Below are 15,086 nucleotides of genomic sequence, written 5' to 3'. Positions count from 1 at the left end.
TTTTGCTTTGGCAGCAGAAATGAACAGTCGTCGTGTTTTTCTACCAGCATGGCAGAAGGAAAACCCATAAAAGGTAAATTGTAGTCTGAATTAATTTAACAGATATTTTTAACTATGGTCATTAAGATGGAGAAATTAAATGAATTCATTTTGGAATTTATTATAAATGCAGTTGATAACATAAAATATTAAATATTTGTTTAATGCTACCAAGTTGAGGTTAATTTAAACATAAAATTCCATTAACCAGTTATTTATTGAAACAAATTTAGATATAAATTCTCGTCCCAGTCTGTCTTGCAACACCTTGAACATGTTTACTACATTAAATCTGGAACTTATTACATCATAAATCCGTAACACAGAGCGTACTGCTGCTTAATTTGAAGGTGATGTTTGTCAGATAAAATCCCAATCCCATCTTGGCACCTTTAAAACTTAGCATGCTTAGGATGCCAACTTCTTATTTATTCCAAGTCGTATTAATATATGCAACCGTTAGCGTGCTGGAAATGATCCATCGAGTAGCAATAATTAAACTCTCCGTCTCCCTGATAAAGATCTGCCATGGCTGTTGAATCATCAAGCAAAACCAGCGATCAGCTAAATGTCAAAACAGACATTTGTATCCACGGTCTCCGGGTTAATAGCGGCTTATCTTGCGAGCATTTGGTCAACGCCGCTGTGAGCTGCAGAGGTATGCGGTTCTGTAACCCGCCGTGAGGAGGTAAACAGTCAAATTGCCAACATTAGCACGAGAATATCTGCAACAAATTGCTCCTGGCAAGGAGCTCAGCCCATTATCTGATCAGATTTGACCACACATTTTTCAGCCCATCCAGCTGACAAAAACAGCACAAGTGGGTAATGTGCCAGGCTGGCTGACCTCGGGCTGTCAGAGCGAGCAGAGAGGTTTCCAGCACTCGGCGGCTCCTCTTTCTCCCACTTTGGAGTTCTTAAGTCAGGTTCACGGTGGAGACTTCATGAATAAGCCTTAATGTGACAGAGAAATTGGGGATTGCTTTCTGCGTCTGGCTCTGCCAACAGTGTGATGATATCGACGACTAGATGGCGCGAACGCAGAGACTCCAAAGAGCGGATTAGAGAGGGGAGATAAGGCTATCCACTGTAATTAAGCCCTATCTCTGTACAGCCACTGAAGAAAATAAATCACCCTTCAGAGCTTGCCAGTGTTGAAATGCATGAACAATTATTCAGTAATTAATCGTTATACATACAGGCTCCAAACACTAATAGGACATATTTTAACTACAGCATTATAGTACTGCTAAATTAAATTAAATCTGAATGCATTTAAGATCAATGTAATAGATCACCTATTCAACCTTTTTTAATCACTCCAATGTAATTGCATTAGCTCCGTTATCAAGCATTTTATGATGTTCCCCGTGTTAATTTCCAGTTGCAGACATGTATAATTGAAAATGGAAATGCATAGGGTGTGGCAGCCGACAAACACGTCCCCTTCTGCTGCGTCCACAAGACTCACATAACGAGTGGCTTTGATTAAACCTCAACACTGAGGATTAAAGTTTCCAGTTTAACTGAGTATTTCTACTATTAAGTCACGTATTTGTTTGATTTCATTTAATAAATAGGTTATTTGCAAGAGCATCGAGGCATCAAGTGATTTGATAAAAGCTCTGGTCAAATTTACATACTGCAGTGATGTGCATAGATGCCATTAAGTTGGGGTTTTTAAATGATGTATGAACTGTTCTTTTTTTATAGTGTGGGATGACTACACACCATAAAACTTCAATTACTCCAAAAATAGAGATGTGAATCTTTCAGTGTCTAGCAATCCGATTCCTTTCAGAAACCAATTTTTCTATTCCAACGGTCTACAGATTCTGCCCAAATTATGAGACTGACGAGAGGAACAGACAATGTAAACATAACATTTATTTAAAACAATCCTATGAGGTCCCAAAGTGTTTTAAATTACAACAATTTATATTTAAACAAAATTAGGTTTGTCCATTTTTAGCTTAGCTTAGCTGCATGGCTTTTTCTTAAAAAAAAACATTAAAGAATTATTGAAAATATATACAGTGGACGATGAATTTTTGAGCATTTTGAATTTATTCAGGAATCCCAGGACTAGGAATTGTTTTTCTCTATAGAATACATTTATTTTTGCACCTTTATTTCGTTCCATAAACGTGATTTTATAAAAACTACTAAGTTTACTTACTGCAATCAGATGCCATTAATTTGATGTCTGAACTGTTCTTTTTTCACTTCCTAAATATTAAATAGCTCTAAAAACACATGGATTGGGTGCATAAAGTTGAATGTACACTGACCCTACAACTATTGAGTTCAGCATTCATAGATTTTACCATTAGATTAGACTTTGGGGCAAAAGACTCGAGACTGAAAGCTTTGAGATTCGTCTTGGTAACGACTCCAACGTGTCTAAAAGAAGCTGAAAAATAACTACTTATTATTGCAAGTCTGAATATGAAGTCCTTCTCTAGGAAAAATAAAAGACCCAAATTCTTTCTGCCAACTTTTAATGTTCAAAGAAACTTTAAACTTCTTCCTTTTTCTCACCGTTGGACCCTTGCTGGTCACATTCTAATTATAAGGCCATTTTTAAAAAGGCGCCAAACTTATTAAATGTATTTTTACTTTCTGGGCACCTGGAAGAACAAGCGGAACAGAATCATCTTTCACTTCTTTTCACCCTTTAATTTCACACTTCTTTTCTTCCAGCTGTTTTAGCAGGTTTTAGCAGACGGTGTTCCAACGTTATTTGATCATTTTAGACCAGATCTTTCTCTCATAATGAGGATTTCACACACCGATGCATCCTGACTTTAAATACAGTCCGAATTAATTAACATGTATTTGTGTGTAGCTATAGAAACAGAATCAGCTCTAACTTGATTACTGCAACAAGTGCAGCATGTTTTGGGATATTAACATGAAAACCAATTTTTAAAACAAGTTTCAAAAGGACAAAGGTTATACTTTCCTATTTTATAGAAGAAAAACACTTACTAGCTTCATCCAAACTGATTTTTCCAAACATCTAATCAATGTGAAGGAATGAAAAGCATCCCTCGCCAGCAAAGAGCAACAAGAAGTCTTTTTAATCAACGATAAGAGCTCATCTCTGACGAGGCACCGATCAGAAATTGTATCTGCAGATTTATTTTTTTTTCTTGTGTTGGAAGAATAAAATATGCCATTCCTAAGAGAACATAAAAGGAATCAAAAGCTTATTCCCTTTTATGAATCAAAACATTGCATCAGCTGTTTTATGACTGCAAATGGGAATTCTTTGTTTTAAAACATTTAATTAGAGCTGAGTCCTATTTTGAATCGCGATATCAATGCATGCAGCGGACTGCTTGGATGCAGTAATTGGCAGCAAACCATATTTCATGTGTCCTGTATTCACGCTCCGCATATCAATGATGCATCCTGCCAACTGTCCTTAATGGCCGAGATCAAAGAGTCTGGAGGGGACATGGTAAGGAAAGAAAAGTCAGGGAAATGTGGGTTAATCAAAGTTAATATTGCATTATTTTCTTTTAGTCTTATAACACTACTGCTAATGTAGAGGAAAAAAAACTTAGGAAGTCACTATTTTGATCACCAATCAGACTCTGATCAAAGATTTACCCATTATGAACCAATATACGTTTACTTGTTCATATCTTTAATAATAATAATAATTCATAATGACCAAAATGAATGCAAAATTACCTTTATAAATTAAATAAATGATTTAAAGTGTTCACTGAAACAAACATTTCTACAGCGACCAGAAATTCTCCATTATGATCACAGGGGTATAAAGTAAATGTGCAACTGTAGAAATTAATTTAGCATTGAAAGCAAAGCTGTGATGAGCAGAGTAGAGGTAAAATGTCTTACATACATCAACCTATTATAAAATTAGGAATATTGTTAAATTAGAACAGCTGCTTCCTTATGTAATTAGCAAGAGAGCGCTGGTATGACTGTACATAAAAATTAATGTAATCAACAAAATGGACAACGGTTTGTAGAGGGAGTAAAATTAGCTAATGAGACTATAATGACTTGTGGGAAAAGTGGGAAAATGTACATCATTGCACTAATTATTGTCATTTATGTTTGCATACATTACACATGTAGCAGTCCTAATAAAGGATCCAACTCAGTTAAAAATGTTACTATCACAGACATTTCTTTTATGGCTCTTATATTCCACACACTAATTTTACATCTGTTTTTCACTTGAAACCAGACAGTTCTAGATTATTTCTCCAAAGTTCTGGTAAAAGTTTGAAAGAGGAGCCACCTGGAGATTCTCCTCCGTTTAAAACTGATGTTGCTTAAAGCAAAACCAACACCAGTTATCTGTAAAATTACCAACATAGTTCAAAAGACGCCACAAAAACACCTCCATTTCTCAGCTGTATATCTGGCAGCATTAACAACTTTGCCAACAAGGTTTTGGTCAAATGGATTAGATTTTCTTTAGTTTGACTTCATTAAAACAAGAAAATCCATCTGATTTCTTGCCATTTGGAGTGTTTAAATCTCCCCATATTGTGAGCTAGATGCAGTGATTTTACCCAATCTTGACTGAGTTGAGAACAATAACACAGAAAAACCATCAAAGAACAACTCAAAACAACAGCTTTTTCCTCGCTTCCTGTGTCGGCTACGCTATACACAGATTCGTTGCCATAGCAACCAGCAGCGACGCCACTACACGTTTCAGGATTCAACACCAAAAAAACACTCAAACATTTACAGCAGAAAGAACAGAAAATTCACTCCATTGCAGTTTTATGTTTTTCTGTTTAATGTTTATTTTGCGATTATTAATAAGTGATCGCTGTGGTAGATTAGCTACCGCTGCTATTAGCTAAGCTAACAATGTTGTTAGCAACAGTGTTAGATGAGCTAATTTAAACACCTGCTCCACTGATGATCTGTCAGTGGTTTATTTTGTAATTGAACCAAAAAACAACAAATTCCACATCGTATCTACATGTAAAGGTCATCAAAGTCAAGCTAGCATACCTGACCTACTTCCATCTTCCTGGCTAATTTTTCTGTTAATAAAACTTTCCTGACCTTATTATCTGGTTGTAATGTTGACAATCAGTAGCAAAGCACTTCATCCCTTTTTCTTTAATATAGCAGGCGTCCATTTAAGATTTAGTGTGTATAGTTTGAACTTAGCTAACACCAGTGGTAGTCATCATCAGCGAGCAGCTTTTTGCTCTCCAGCAGGAAGACGCGTGACGTATAACGAGTCCATATAAAACACCCGGGGCTAGAAGACGTTCAGATTCAGAAAAAGCGTGCGAGACTCCATGACCAACCCAAAGTGATGAAAATCTGCTCCACTTTCATCCACAGCCTGAACGAAAGCCACCCCACTTCCTGGAGTCCAGAGCTAAACTTCTCCAGGTAGCTTAAAGGTGTGTGATCGAGAAGCCACTTTGCTTGGAAGCTAGTTTCCTTCCAGTTCATGGGTTCTCAGAGAAACTCGGATATTTACTCTCCTTTTGACTCTAAACTGCAAACATTCATTGTTACAAGTTGGACAGGAAAATCTTTTGAAGGTCAGCATGTTACATCGAACTGATCCAGGAGAAAAAAAGAAAAACAAACTGAACTATTCAACAATCTGCTAGCCTTGATTACATTCTCCAACGGCTCAAACATCCATTCCCCAACTTTTTCCTTTTTTTTTTTGTTTTCACCTTCTTTCCACCTTACCCTGAGGCAGTTGCTGAGTTTGGTAGAAAGAAGGACAGACAAGCATTTTGCCAGGAGCACAGAATCGCTAGATTTAAGTCTGTAACTGCTCGACTCCTCTAGAGAATGACAATCACAAGGAAACAAAGACGGCGTGATGGTTTGACTGACAGCCTTTTATGTCTGTTCACTACAAGGTCAGATGTACCCCAAATAGAAAATGCATGCGAGTGATCCTGAGTTTCTTCAAAGGATGTCCTTCGTTCGGCTTGAATGTTGTGTGTTTTGTTAAAATGGAGAGTCTGACTTATGAGTGGCAGCGAGGAGAACCAATCTAAAGTGTCGACATCAAACAAGAAGCCAAGCGGCATCAGAGTCCAATAATCTAAATATAATTTCGTGACTTCCACGACGTCAACTTCAACCTTGTCTCATAAATGTCATAAGGAGGGAATGTTCCGAGGTTAATTTCATCATATTATCAAGAGAATAAGGCAATTACCAACAAATGACAAAAAAGGGCAATTGAGAAGCAATTCTGCGGATAACTGACCGCGATATGTCCTCTCGGCAGGTGGCTATTCATAATACAGCAGGTGATTCATATGAATTATTTCCTACCTGTCATTCACTTTGCTCTGCAGCCAGAGTAATTGTAGTCCTGGAGATCTCACTTTGGCACCTACAGCGGGAGTCTTGGCTGACCTTCCTGGGTGATTCTTTCCAAGCAATTATCTGCAGACATTTTGGGAAAGAAAAGAGCGTAAATATTCCATAAGGAACCGCGAAACAAATATTCTTCAATACAACAGGCTTGTAAAAGCAACAGGAAGCCAAACGTGGTGATAGTTGGGATTATTGGGGGGAAAGGAGGTTAGAATCCCCCCTGCAAAGACAACAGGTGATGAAGGGAGTAGATTTTGAAATATTCCATTTTACCAACAATAAATTATGCACAGAGGACTATAAAACTGACATAACTGGTTCTAAACTCTACCGCTACTCAACATTTAATTACTTTTGACCATAAATTGAAGCTTCAAGTTGAAAACCAACATTAATATTCATGCTAAAAGGTCAAGCAGCAACAAATGGGACACTGGACTTTCTGCAGGTCTGCTGCGGTTTGGTGCCGACGGTTTGTTGCTTTATAGGTCATGTTGATAAATTAAAACAAGCTCAATAATTTCCATTTCTATGATTTATCGTTTTTCTTGTTCTAAACACTGGAGGACTAAAGTCTTAATTTTTTTTTGTCTCAGCTACCCCTTTGTTTACAAAGACTTCATTTGTTGTTTCTGTTGTTTTGTTTGGTTATTTAAAATGTCTTCCCATTCCATGTTAAATCTTCCTGCAATATTGTGTCATTACCACTGTATTACTTTAAAAGTATATCTCAAAACGACAATATTATCATTTATCGCAATAACTTCTGGGATAATTTATTGTCCAGCAAAGGTCTACATGTGGCTCCAGAATACTTATTGGTGACACCTCAATACAAATGCTAATTGGGGAATAAATTAGATTTATTTGACATAAATTCAAGCAAAATGCAGAAGAAGAAAGAGTATGAGGCACAACTGAAACCATGTGTGCCTGTACAATTTGTACCTTCAATGTCTGATAACTAATTTGAAGAAACATTTTGCTTTATGACATGTTGTACTACAGAGCCAGGATTATTCTTTTTGTAAAATATCACCTAACAGCCAATTACTTGTGGCACTAACTTCCACACGCTGCTTCCACCTGATAAAATTGTGCAGTTCCTCTGGCATTATACTTCTCGTTATCCCCTGGCCCCCAAGAAGCGCATGAACCCGTCAATCTGCTTTTATTCTGAGTGTTGCTGTTCCTCGTTCTGGTATTTCCCCGCATATGCTTATTCAATATCCAGGCGATAAAAACCAGCAAGACCTCAATTTGCCTCGGAACGTTTAATCTCCAAAAGAAAACACGTCCACACAAAGCAGCGAGAAGCTAAGTAACGGCACAGGGTCATTTGGCGCCAATGAAGTATTGGTAAAAATGGGTTTCCATGGAGACTAATATGCTCTCTGCTGAAGACAAGAGTGGCGTTCGGGTAGGACTGGAGGGAGCTGTGGGGCACGAAGATAAGTTCGCACAAAGAGACACGATGTCAACACACCTGTAATTAACATGTAGAGTTAAACTCACAGCGAGCTGCGTTGGGAATATTTCAATAAAAGCGCTCTTTGAACTAAAACAAGGAACAAATTCAACATGGAAACATCAGACAGTGGACTGATGTTTGAGAAATAACCAACAAACATTTGTTCATAAAATTAAAGCTTCCTGCATTGTTTGCCTTTTTCACACTAAAACATGTTAAGTGTTATGATGGCATGGTTCACCACCCTTATTAAAAACCCACTTTCCTTCTGTTTTGGATTCTAAGGGAGCCGGTTTATAGCTAATTTTACAGAAAAAAAGCCCCAGGATCGTTCATTGGCTCTGCCCAGTAAAACCAAGCACCTGCTGTTTTGCATAATTTAAAAATTTAAAGAGCTCATAAAGAGATTTTTGGTTTCTTTTTTTTTCCTTTACTGCAGCATTTAAGTTTTGGGCATGCAAAAGTTTCCAATGTTACACAGCCCCTAGTTCCTACTAAAGGATTTTATTCCCCTCCACAGAACACAGGCCTCCTGAACAGCCTCATACATCTTGTTTCTAGTTTCTTAATAGTCGCCATGTCACTAACAATTAAACAACTCGGAATTAGCTGGGACAAGAAAAATATTGAAGACTGATGAATGATTAGAGGCTTCCAAAAGTGTTTCATTTTGGATTTCAGGGAAGCAGATGGATGAATTTTGAAAAATATTTAAAACAAACTTGAACAGTGTGGCATGCCTTGGTATTTAGCTTCATTTAGCACACAACTCAGACAACTATTAACGTGAAAAACTGCTGAAAACCAAAGTGACACTTAGAGGTTTACTGACTAAGTGTCTAAAATGACTTACATGGTGTCACTTCTTGTGAATTGGGAGAAAAAAAATAAGTATATATATATATATATTGTAGCATGGCAGAGGTTACACTTAATTAATCTGTCATAATTTTCACAGCAGTCAGGATTTACACCAAAAAACATGATTCTACATATGAAATTTGGACGTTGTTACCCCTTTAATCCGGCATTTCTGAATCCTGACCTCCCACACTGCATATTCTGCATGTTTCTCCTCTCCAGCAGACCTGATTCAAATGAATGGATCATTATCAGACTTCTGCAGAGCCTGATTAAAAGCCCAAGAGATGACCCATTTATTTGAATTAGGTGTGTTGAAGCAGGAAAACATGTAAAACATGCAGAGCAGGAAGGGGCTCAAGGACCACGGAGCACAAAACATTGCACTAATTAAAAGCTGAGAGATGGGACTTAAATTCAAGTTTTTTGTGGTAAACAGTGAAACACAAAATTATGTTGGTGCCCAAATATTTTTACAGTTCACAAAAATTGAATACGACACTCACTTCCTGTGCATATTATATTATGCAAAGAGCCTGGCAGTAACTCTCAGGCAAAAAAAAACAAAAAATACGACTCAGTCTTCCTGGAGGCTAGTGACTAGCATGCCTGCGCTGATTTTCTTACATTTTTAAAACTTACACGACACAAATTATATGCACTGACATTTGGTTCTGTGACATAATTTACTGTAATCCAAAATGACAAGCATGAATATTAATATACACAAAATAGTATTGTTATTGTAAATAGCCAAGCTTTGTTTCAGAGTGGCAGAAATGGGCTTTTATAAGTTTTCACATTAACACAATGTACAAAAACATATTCTACACCGTTAAACAAGATAAGCATGCCTGTCATAGACATAAATTAACCATTTTAGTCTCGACATGCCCACACCGCGCAGTCTGACTGTCTAGTACAGAAAGGTGACGTTACAAAATGGCCGCTACAAATTAGCATAGATTTAGCTAACCGAATTCAAATCAGGGCGCCCTAAACCTTTCATTAGCCAAATAAATTTGGCAAAAACCACACTGTGACAATTTTAAAATATTTTCTTAGCATACATTCCGACAGACATGGAATACGTATTTTAAATGAACGGAAATATACGTAACACAATGCCGCAACAAACTTACTCTCATGCAGTTAGCATTGAGGGAGGATGGTGAAGCGAGCGGTGCATTTCCGGTTTTTCAAAATAAAATACAAAAACGATAACATTGAAAGGGAAATGAAACACTACAATGCAATTTTGAATTACATACACATGTGCTAACCGAGTTAGCCTCTGTGTTAGTTCTTTTCTCTTATTTACTGCTAGATAGCAAAACCACTTTTTCTTTTATTCTACATTGTAGTTATTTGGTCATTCTTGCACATACCAAACACAAAACATAATTAGCTGTTTTTGTAAGGGAATTCAATGAATGTTGTGTTTATGGTATTAGAACGATGTATAATACTATGTGCAGGTGTATTTGATAAATATTTTTTCATGATTGGTTTCATCATTTCACTTTGGGTATCAAAGTATTTTTAATTTCATTCAAAATAATTTCAAACTCTTCTTTACCTTTTTAATTACTAAATATTTATTCTGAGCTGATCACGTCAGGTTATCCATGCTGCTTAATAATTCAGTATTTTTCAGCACTTTTTGTGGAAAAATAAGACTCATAAAGTCAACAGATTACTGGGATTTAAAACGAGAAGAAAAAATACAATAAATTACATGTAACAAAGTGAAGTATAATACAAAGTAGGACTCATTATACAAACTGCAGATAGATTAGGAGTTGCTACTTTCAAATGCTGTACTTGTTTGATGCATACCCCTAAAAAACAAAATAAATAAAACTTTACAATGGAGACTGACCCATATATTCATGGCAGATGTTTTCTTGAGTAAGATGAATTAGGAGGAGCTTGTTGAAATTAGAAAATCTCAAAGTCTGCAGAACGTTTTCACATTAAAGTTAAAAAAAAAAAAAAAAAACTTTTTTGGGTTAACAGACTGCAACACTGCTGTTTAAAGTAAGTCAGTGTTGAACCAGGACCGAGGAAAAAGGCTGAATATGGATCCACAACTATTCTATTCCTTTGAAAGTGTTATTGTCTGTCAGTAGTTGTGATATTCTTTCTTAAAATCCTGTTTAAACCTATATATGTTCTGAGTTTAGGAGTGTTGAATCTTAGCTTTTAGATTCTAGAAATGATGCACAGCTGCCAGAGAAACAGACACAAAGCCATTAAGTGCTGCTTAGAGGTGACCTTTAATTTGAAAAGCTGATGGAGGGATTTGGAAAGCTGTGAAATAGTCAGCATCAATGCTTCAGAAATGTATTTATGCGGCTGGACCTGTAGGTCAACAGGGTTTCAAGAGCAACAGGAATGATTGTAAGGAAAACAGATGCTGCACACACCAATAAATGACGAAGCATGCTCTGTGGAAAAACTCCCAGTGAGCCAACAAAACCACTGTCATTGGTTACAAGGTTAGACACCTACGTGCTCCTGAGGAAAGTATTGATGTGATCGGGTTGGGATTTTTGCTTATCACTTCAATATCAAGTCACCTTGTTCTTTTATTTTTTTTCCTCTAATCAAATGTCAACAGCATGGCTATCTAACCCTGATATGAAGCCAATTAAACCCTCGTCTCAATCCAGCTGGCTGTGGTCTGCATCCTAATGTATCGTCACTTCAGCTGTTAGTGTCTCCAAGGATCGTGTCATCAGCTGAATAAGCTCCAAAAACAACAACAACAACAACAACAACAACATAACACCCAGAGATGAAAATATGAGCATGCAGGGAGGTTTAGTGGTGAACCTGGCGGAGGTTTAGTACCGAGAGCCTCTGTTTTATCGCAGGGTTGAAGGGAGAGGTTGAAGCTATTGACACACAGAGGTACGGCTAAGCCACTTCACATCCCAATCGATCACAGGTCCACTCCACTACAAGTGGCATTCCCCTTCTACACAGAGACTTTCCCGCCTGCCTCCCTGCCTGCCTGCCTGCGCTGGCTTTCAGAAGCCGGACACCTGGCTGGGTTCTGGTCCAACAGGAGCTTCAGTGACAGTGCTACGCAGCCCTTTCGGTCCTCCTTTGTTCCTCGATCAAAACTCAGTTTGAGAATGTTTTGTTGCTCTGTGTTTGGCTGCTGCAGAAGCAGGAAACAGATGGCTGGCTATTTATGGACGGTGCTGCCGAATCCAGCTCAAATGAAATGTTCTTTCAAAGGAATTCCAGCTTTTTTAAACGCCCGCTCAGGGAACTTCATAAAGCTTTGGACCGAGAACCTGTAAATGACCCGTGACAATGAGATTATAAAAGATAGGCTTTAAAGTATTTGACATTATCAGACTGAATTTTAATGCCTCCCTCTTTACCTTCTTTAACTCCTGCTAATCTCTCCCAGGAGGACACCTATTAACCTGGACCAACGCTCTGCCCCTCTGGAAGACCGACCTCGTCTTCATCACTCAATCAACCCATAATTTCCCTGCAAAAATAAAATCTTAACAGTATTTTTGTCTACTTTCATGTTCAAATATCTTAGTACCCTTGAAACAAGCCAAAGCTGCCTTTCAAGTAACTTTTTTCCAGGACGAAGGAGCTTGTTTGAAATGGGACGTTTTATGCTAAATTCACATTTTTGCACATCCGTTTCGGTTTCTGCTGCATTTAAAAAACAGCCAAAGTGCTTCAAATAAAACAAAAACCAAAACATGGCAATAAGTTCATGTTTTTTGGTGTCCGGAAAATAACGGCTTCAAAAACCTCCAGAATGTAATGTCATAAATCAGCAGGCACTGCCCTTCACCTAGTAACCCCAGCAAAGCCCAGTCAGTTACCTAGCAACCAGGATGGAACTCTGCCCGTTACTTAGCAACCCAAACCGAGCTCCAGCATGTTTGGTAAGCTGCTTTTACTGCTGTATGCGCTGCACAATGGCTGTTGGAAAAGACAAGTGTTTTGTTGTCGACTTTCCATCCAGAAACCACTTGCTGTATTCTTGTTAGTTGCACAGGAGGCTCTACCGATGCTTTTCAAAGATGTAAGGGTGTATGATTGCGTCAGCCATTTTCATGTGTGAGTGTAAAGGCTAAGTTGGTGACAGAAGCCGTAAAAATGTGATGAACATGTTTTGAATAAACCCTAGACCTATAAAAATCTGTTCAAGGAAGAATAATAGTTAATAATACTTTATTAATTAAAAAAAAGGTGCTAGTTCCATCCATCCATCCATTTTTTTACACCCTTGTCCCTCAGTGGGGTCGGGAGGGTTGCTGCTGCCTCTCCAGCTAGCATACCGGGCGAGAGGCGGGGTCACCTGGACAGGTTGCCAGTCTGTCGCAGGGCAACACAGAGACACACAGGACACACAACCATGCACACACACACACACACCTCGGGACAATTTGGAGAGACCAATTAACCTGACAGTCATGTTTTTGGACTGTGGGAGGAAACCGGAGTACCCGGAGAAAACCCACCAAGCACAGGGAGAACATGGAGACTCCATGCAGAGAGATCGGGGCCGGGAATCGAACCCAGAACCTTCTTGCTGCAAGGCAACAGCTCTACCAACTGCGCCACCGTGCAGCTGCGGTGCTAGTTCTACTAGCAGGTTACTTTTCTTAAAGCCTGACATTTTTCCCATGTGGTAAGTTAAATAATCTGAGGGTGGAAATAATATTTTATCAATATTAAGAAATTATTGACTCAAAACAAGCTTCCTTGTAAGTTAGTTTTGTCGAATATCACAAGAAACTAGACCAAAAGTACTTGGTAAGATTTAGTGTTTTTGCAGTGCACCAAATGACCTCACAGGAAACATGGCGGATATTTGCTGCATTGTAAGCAAACATTAAATACATGCGGATCTGCCCAGAGTTAATAAGGCTCCTTTAAACACTGAGGATGGCTACCATGGAGCCATGTTTATGGAGAGGACCTGAATAAACTGGGCTGTTTATGCTGCTGGATGTAAATAAAAATCAGGCCACGACGATAAGCTGTTCATGACATCCCGTCTGGCAGGAGGTGACAGTTTGAAATTACATTAATCCTTATCTATTCATTATGAAATTTGAGCGTCCGCATGTAGGTGCGGCAACGCCTTATCGCTGCGAGGAGCCTCAGCTGAATTCAAATTGATTTCTATCTTTGTGGAATCTATTGCAAATTCCTCTCATGGCCGGCGACGCAGAAGGCAGTGACTGCTGCTCACAGGTCAAGTCAGATTAATCTCAGGCTATCTGATCAGCCCATCCCAGAGCTGGCGCTATGTGGGAGAAATATAGCACATTTTAGATTACAGCACTCCCTCTAAAAGCCTTTAGCTGTAGCGCATGTCTTTCAATAGTTTGGAACAGAGCATTCATTTCATCTCTGGGCTCTTCTTTTAAAGGCTATCCCACTAGGTGCTATCACTAGGAGGTTCAAGGACAAAATAAATCAGCGATGACACATCACATCGTTGTTATGTAGGGCGCAGAGGTCTCCTGTCTGCAGGTGGGGGAAAAAAAGCTCAGGTTGAGAGAACACCTTTGTGTCTGGATCACATTAACAGCCTGACTCATTACATTAATAGCTGTGGCACCACAACATGAATAATGCCGTTCCTCCTGTGAAGGGGTTGCAAAGCGGCCTGACAGCGGAAAAAGCAGCAGACTGTGATTAACCAGAAATCCATAAATGACACAAACGCGTATGTATGGCTGAGAGGGGCGACGGCGGGGTTACTCCGGAAAACCATCAACTGTAAACACAGGAAAAGAAAAAAAAACTTTAGGTTATCATCTACCACTTCGGTTCGTCAACAGCTCCTGCTGCACAGGTTGAGGTCTGGACTTTGACTGGACCATTCTGATGTAGATTTGCTGCAGTGTTTAGAACAGTGATCTCAAACCGCATTACTAGAGGGATAAAATCCTGCAACTTTTAGATCCTGCACACCTGAACTAAATGGTGAAACTGCACTTCAAAAACACAAAATCTTATTTCTGATCTAGTTTCCAGTGCAAATTTCTTCAAGTAACACTAAACTAACTTACAAGTAACTTTTTTAGAAAGTTACAGGAGCTTGTCTTCAGTTCTTGCTCCACTGGCAGATTATTTCTCTTATGGTAAAAATGTCTTGTTGTAAGTGAAGTAATGGAGCAAGAACGTTTTCATCAATATTAAGGAATGAATTATTTAAAATCATCTCCTCTATCTTGCATATCGTCTCTGAATATCTGCTGCCCAGATATTTAGCTGTTAGCACGACAGTCACCAGACTCTCTTCAGTCAGAGGCCTCTTCAGATTCACTGCAAGACAAACTGCTACCACGACGTC

General features: G+C 38.5%; 1 protein-coding gene across 12 annotated transcripts in view; it reads right to left on the bottom strand.

Annotated features, from left to right (window-relative positions):
- Positions 1 to 15,086, bottom strand: part of rbfox3a (RNA binding fox-1 homolog 3a) — a 553,564-nt gene that overhangs the window by 459,603 nt on the left and 78,875 nt on the right. For 11 of the 12 annotated variants that reach the window (XM_017306228.2, XM_081610324.1, XM_017306225.2 and 8 more), the window contains one exon: positions 6,358 to 6,471. The gene's annotated coding sequence lies outside the window, so the exon portion shown is untranslated. Of the gene's footprint in view, positions 1 to 6,357; positions 6,472 to 9,876; positions 9,906 to 15,086 lie in introns of those variants that run through there. The other variant, XM_008416524.3, reaches the window with a different exon arrangement.

This window comes from Poecilia reticulata, chromosome 8, assembly GCF_904066995.2.
Source record: "Poecilia reticulata chromosome 8, P_reticulata-male-v2, whole genome shotgun sequence".
Lineage (NCBI taxonomy): Eukaryota > Metazoa > Chordata > Actinopteri > Cyprinodontiformes > Poeciliidae > Poecilia > Poecilia reticulata.
Note: the sequence above shows the minus strand (reverse complement) of the source record. Positions and strands in the feature narration are given on the sequence as shown.